Consider the following 6,737-nt stretch of genomic DNA (forward strand, 5'->3'; position numbering starts at 1 on the left):
TTATCCCCAGAGGTCCCCTCCAACTCTAATGGATTCCATGAAGAACTTCCCATAGTTTTCATCTGAGAGGCTGTACAAGAAATTTTTCAAGCGTATCTTCTTTTTTATGGAGTGTGGGCTGTGGTATGTAGGTCTGTCTGTGTGGTTTATAACAATTTTTTTGCACTATTTTTAGCCCAGGTAAAACCATCACAAAATCAATATTCAGTAAGGCAGTAACTAAAATTAGAAAAATAGGCTGCAGAGTCAAGGTGGCATTGTCACATGAAGGATGCTGATTGTCTTCCTGGAAAGAAAAGATTAGAAACCAACGATCTGTCATAAAAATAAATGTGATTAATGCACATATTATATTTCTCCTATTTGCATAGGTTAGAGAGTGAGAAAAGATACTACTTGTGCCTGTAAAGATGACTGCACTTAAGTTCTCTGGGTATTGTCAAACCTAGAGTCAATGTAGAATCACAGAGTTGCTAAGGTTGGAATAGACCTTTAAGATCATCAAGTCCAACTGTCAGCAATGCACCACTGCCATGTTCACCACCAAACCACGTCCTCAATTGTTCACCACCAAACCTCATGTCCTCAATATCCACGTTTTTGGAACACTTCCAGGGATGGTGATTCTACCACCTCCCTGGGCAGCCTGTTCTAATGCTTTACAACCCTTTCCATGAAGAACTTTTTCCTAATAGCCAATATAAACCTCCCGTGGCACAACCTGAGGTCATTTCCTCTTGTCCTGTCACTTGATATCTGAAGAAGAGATCAATCCCTACATGGCTTACAGCCTCCTTTCAGGCAGTTGTAGAGAAAAGTAAGATCCTCCCTGAGCTTCCTTTTCACCAGGCTAAACACCCCCAGCTCCCTCAGCTGCCTCTCTCCAGAGTTGTGCTCTAGACCCCTCCCCAGCTCTGTTGCCCTTCTCTAGATATGCTCCAGCACCTCAATGTCCTTCTTGCATTGAGGGGCTCAGAATTGACCACAGGATTTCAGGTGCAGCCTCAACTGTATCACAGAGGAATGATCACTATCCTATGTACTAAAACATCTCTAACTTAATGTCAGTGCAAGGTGCTTTTTACTGTTTCGTGTCAATAAGCAGTTGATTTCAAAAAGAGCATGGGGAGATGCCTATTGTGTGGGAGAATAGCTGCAAAACACTTCAGAGCACAGATCTGCAAGATCCAGCCATTTGTACCGGGATCCCACTCCTTGTTTAAATTTCAGCTGTCTTCCCACTGCTGGCAAGTACAGACTATGATTTCAGTTAAAACTTTGCGGGATGAGATTCTGTCTGTCTTTGTACTTCAGTGTCATTAACTTCAATTAAACTACACCAATGCTTATTCTGATCTTAGTGCACAAAATATTCTGATTTCCTGGCATCCAGGAATGCCAGGATGACTCCCCAGAAAGTGTGATTCAAAATCCAAACTGTAATCTCAGTATTTTCTGCAACTGTCCTACTCCCCGTGGCCTTCTGTCCCCATCTTTAATAAACAAAAATAGTAATTTAAAAATTCTTTATCTCCTAAGCTTAGAGTTTAGGTGAAGATTTCTGTTTTCCCAGAACAGAAAAGCATACATCCTATTTTTTCAGAATAAGTGTATTCATATAAATCTAATCTACTTGATGCATTATGATAGTGTTAATTGGCAAAAAGTGGCTAAGTAGCCCCACTGACTATAGGACAAGAGCAACAGATAAAATGTATGATCCAGGTTTGCTGTGTGATAAGCAGTTTCACTTAGCATGACAAATTAACTGAAGGAATTTGATGCCATGCTATTGCTGAAGTGTAGTTGCACGTGGACATCTGTGTTTCTGACAGTTCTCACCTTCATTTCTCCAGTACTGATAAGTACTTGTATCAGCCTACCATTTGTAGAAAGCATGAATTCACTGTCAGAGCAAATTAGGAATGTTTCTAGGATGCCTGCAAAACACAAAGATTACAATAATTATTTTCTTAAACAAGTGAAAATAGCGGTGTTCTGATTCATGCAGCTCATGCTGTGACAGTATTCATGTCCAACTTCTGAAGATAGGCAACCAGCTGCCAACCAACATAATGAAATATCTTTAAAGGACACATCATTAAGTGCTTATTTTAACCTTCTTAAAGCAAAATGTTACTGAATGTGCAGAATCACTCCTTAATGACCCATATCACTAGCAGGTATTGTACTGTGAAAAATCACTGCTGCTTTTCCAAGTCACCAACAAACCAAGCTATCAAGCAAAGCAGGACAAGTACCTTCAGACACTTCAGTCGTCTCTTAGTTCTGTTTGAAGAACCCTAAGGAGTTGCAGACATCGTTTACCTGGTTAAGCAGGGTTTGCAAGTACCTGTTGTCACTGACACGGTATAAAAATCCCAAAGCATTACTGGCTGATTTAGTTTCAGTGTCTCCTGCTCAAATGTCATCATCTGCTTCTTGATGAGATTTCAGTACAATTGTTATTAATAATTTAGGATACTTTACAAAATTTTATGAGCATCTAATTCACATTCAAATTCATATCTGAGTATAAATTCACAATTTATTCCTATTTTTGTCTTTCATCCTTACTGAGACAATATCAGTATACGCTTGTGCTCATTTTGTAGTGGTCAACAAGGAGGCATGTAAGGAAAGGACTCCTGCTCTAACTAGTAGACAGGGTTCCTTTTGTTACTCAGTTCCATTTATTTGCTGTATTTCTGAACTGTAAATTAATGGCATGCTGTTTCCCTGCTCACTTAGGGAAGCCAAGGATGCATGTATTAATTAAACAATTTAAATATATGTGTAATTTAAAGAACAGCAAGCCCCCTAATTGAGGAATTTGCAAACTTGTGTAATTATGCTCTGCAGTCTTTGGAAAGAGCACAGACTGCAACAGCAGATCAGCCTAGAATAACAAACCCTGAAAGATTTTTGCCTAGGATTTGCTGTTGAAATAGTTTTTAAACAGCCCTCCATCATCATCCCCATTGTAAAAATTATGTGGTTTCTGTGGTATTTCAATGCTTTTGTTTTCCAATTTGGCCTTGATGTTCTGATTTACAAAATGAACCGACTCCTGCCTCCTGGAGGTCCATCCACTGCCATTTCCCATTATCTGGTGGCACACTCATTCTCACCGGGGAAGTTCACTGACCTTTGCTGTGACCCTACCTGAGCAGAGGTCTTTTTTCTCTGTCAGGCTTTTCACATCCCTTTCTGGCTGCCTGTCCCCCTGTGTTACAGACCAACACACACAGAGGCGCATGAGTCACGAATTTTATAGCCCATTCATGATGCTTGATTTATGTCCACTGCTGTCCTCCCAACTCCTCCAAAGTGATCCAAGGCTGGGAGTACGTGAGGGCAGCAAAGAGGGCGAAAGGGGAGGTCAGCGATGTCTCATGGGTCAGAGAGCAGCTGCAGAAAAGCGAGAGCAGCTGGCAGCTGAGACAGCTGCTGCTTAGGGAGAAAATGGCCACTGAATTTGACATTACTTAATTAAGAGAGCACCTTAGCTTGGGTCCCCCTCCTCGCTTTGCTTCTCTACATTGCAGTACTGGGGGCTGGGCAGTCCCCCTTTCCCAGTGAAGCTCTTGGTAGCTGTCTCCTGTTCAGGCTCATTGAAGACGCAATTAAATGCCTCTTTGTCTAGCGATGGCTGAAACAATGCAAAAATGCCACCCAGGAGCCAGACCACATGCAACTGTGCACTGTTGTGGCTTGGCCAGATGGTACAGGCACCTACGGAGTTTCTCATACCAAATGCAACAGTTATGTTTAGGTTGTGTGTGTCTGTATGCGCATGCAAAAGAGAGAAATCACGAACCCATAGCAAACGCCTCAAATATGGCCACAAAAGCATGATCTTAAAAATTGAATGGAAACCAGCCCTATAGGAAATATTATGCAGAGGAAAAGACAAACCTGTGCTCGAAGCAAAATAGTCCTCCTAAGAGCATGGGCGGGGGGGGGGGAGAGAAATCATTGTAAACATCCTTTGTAAATGAACAAAGTTGCATTCAAGAAATACCTGTCTCCATTTTTCCTCTTTAAGGAAAAAAATGTGGGATTTCAACTTCTGTACAAGTCTTTAAGTTAACAGAGACTGCAATTTATTTTATTTTATTATCTTTTCCCCTCCATTGCTGCAGATGCAAACTGAACTACTGAAAGGCCCACTCCAGCCACAGTCCAGGCTGGATCAGCCTTACTCAAAGCTAATTCCAAGCAAGCATTAGCTGTGGTGAAAAGGAAGATCCTGCACATTCTTTTGTTTTGTTTTGATTTGACTGTTCAAGCTGTACTGTCTCTTGCAGAACCTGTATTGATACAGGACATCGAATTTGCACTGTGATGTTTCTCTCTGCATTCAAGAACAATCTTCTGGTATCCAAGAATTTTAGCATTTTCCAATGTATGTATATGAAACTTGATTGTTTTATCATGGGACAAAATCAAAGGGAAACAAGCTGCACCTTTGCAAAAAAAAATTGTGTTTTTGCTAAAAGCATTGCTATTTAACCAGTAAGTTGCAAACTTTAAAGAGAGAAACTCCACTGCTGGAAATATTTTAAAGAATTCGTGAATACATCTGGAGATGAGAAAAATTTTATTCTTTACTATGGAAGCACAGTAGAAGTCATGAAGTTCTAGCCAAATGAATTTAACAGGAATGTTACTGATCCAAAGAGATTTCACTTAGTCTGTGCCATCAGAGGGCCATAAAAATAGACTTAATAGCAGTAAAATACAATTAGTGTTTTATTTCCACTTTAGATACCATGGACAATATTGTGTGACATTAAAAATTCTTTTTATTTTCAAGTTTCAAAATCAAACTAAGATGATCAGATTTTTAATCACATACAACACGGTGATTCTAAAAGTGTTATTTCACTCAAATCACTGAGGTACATGCTTGCAGATCAATTAGAGCTCATAGCTACACACCCCTGACTTGGATGCTGCACTTTGCAGAATGAAGATGTTCCTAGCAACTACCTAAATTCACACTGGAAACTGATAAATCCCTGAAGGATTACTGAAGATGAGATACTCAGCATTTCTTTACTTCAGCCCCTTCTTTTCTCCACTGTAACTTCAAAAGGTGGGATTTTCTTGATACCTCTTTGCCCTCTATCTTAAAATTTCCATTTTAATTTGAAGATTATATCACTTGCAAGGCAGTCACATCACTTCTAAGCATCTTGTCTATTATGTGTGTTAGTGACTTGAAAAGATTACAGTAGCTCATAATCCTCTCATTGCTACTGTAAGCTGTTGGATGACTTCTGATGTCATCTTTAGAGGCTTTTTGCCTCCAACACTCAACAAATCAAAGAAAAACATATCCCAAAACACAACACGTGCTTGCTTCCCATTTGTGTGGCAATGAGTTAGGCCATGTTCTGAACTCAACTATATTCATCTAGCTAATTAAACATTGTTAATAAGCATAGATGTTTTATAGAGGGCTTTGTGCTGTTCTCTCTGCCTTACGTAAGAGAAATGAAATAGCCAAATGCTATATAACATTCAATACAATTTGGTGGTTAACACTTATAGTTCTCAGCAAAAATGACATTCAAGGCTGTAAAATGTAGGTCTGTACACTTGGCTCATTGAGAATAAAAATACAAAGTTAAACATGGAAGAAGATGAAGAAAAGAGATTCTGGATGGATTATCTTTATTTATGTTGAGACTTAAAGGCAGGATTAAAACAGGCAGTCAAAGAATGCGCAAGGCTGCCTAACAAGTAAAGTGGAATCTGAGGTCCATATGGTAGCATATTAGGCAAATAAATAGGAAGATTTATTAATTACTGTTTTGCATCAAACCATCTATAAAGAATTACCAGAAACCAAATTTTACAAAATAGGCAAAATGAATGGTATGTCACTGGACAAAAAAAAAAGAAAAAAAAAGAAAAAAAAAGTTATTTAAAATTATGCATAAAATGATAGAAGAAATATTTTCATTTTCAATCTTTGTTTTGTCACTGGGATAAAGATATGCCCTAGTTCTTTTATTTTGAAAACTGCTACGGTATTTGTCTCATCAAGCAGCATTACAAAAGGTTAACAAGTTAAATATATTTCTGTTCTGTTTTTCTTTACTGAACCCTTTGTCTTTGTTAAGTACTAATCAAATCATAGCACTAAGATGAATTCCATGGCTGGGTTTACCTGGTTTAACAGGCTGCCCAGGGGAGTGGCGGAATCACCACTCCTGACAGTGTTCAAAAAAATGTGTGGATGTGACGCGTAGGGACATGGTTTAGAGCTGGGCTAGGCAGTGCTGGGTCAACAGGTGGACTCAAGGTTCTTGAAAGTCTTTTCCAACCTCAATGACTCTGGTCCTGTTCCGGGGACAGGAGGCCACAGAGCGCTGTGTTCTGGGAACAGGGGTCACAGAGCGCTGTGTTCAAAGGACAAGGGACTACACCCCGCTTGTTCGGGGGACAGGAGGTCACAGAGCGCTCGTTCCGGGCACTCACCGTGCCCCGTCCATTGCCTCTGGAGCCCGGCGCCCGCTCAGCGCGGCCGGTGCCGCTCCCGCAGCGCCCACCAGAGGGCGCTCCCTCGCCCCCGCCTCTTCCTGCCCGGGCGACAGTGGGAGGGGTTCCCGGCGGCCCCCGCGCTTGACGACTACATCTCCCGGCTGGCACCGCGCCCCAAACGGCCTCCGGGCGCACGTGATCACCGGGCGACCAATCGCGTGCTGCCGGGGGCCTTTACCCGC

The sequence above is a fragment of the Pseudopodoces humilis genome, chromosome 6 (assembly GCF_049639895.1).
Source record: "Pseudopodoces humilis isolate 2021_Gansu_Grassland_sample_001 chromosome 6, ASM4963989v1, whole genome shotgun sequence".
In the NCBI taxonomy this organism is placed as follows: Eukaryota; Metazoa; Chordata; class Aves; order Passeriformes; family Paridae; genus Pseudopodoces; species Pseudopodoces humilis.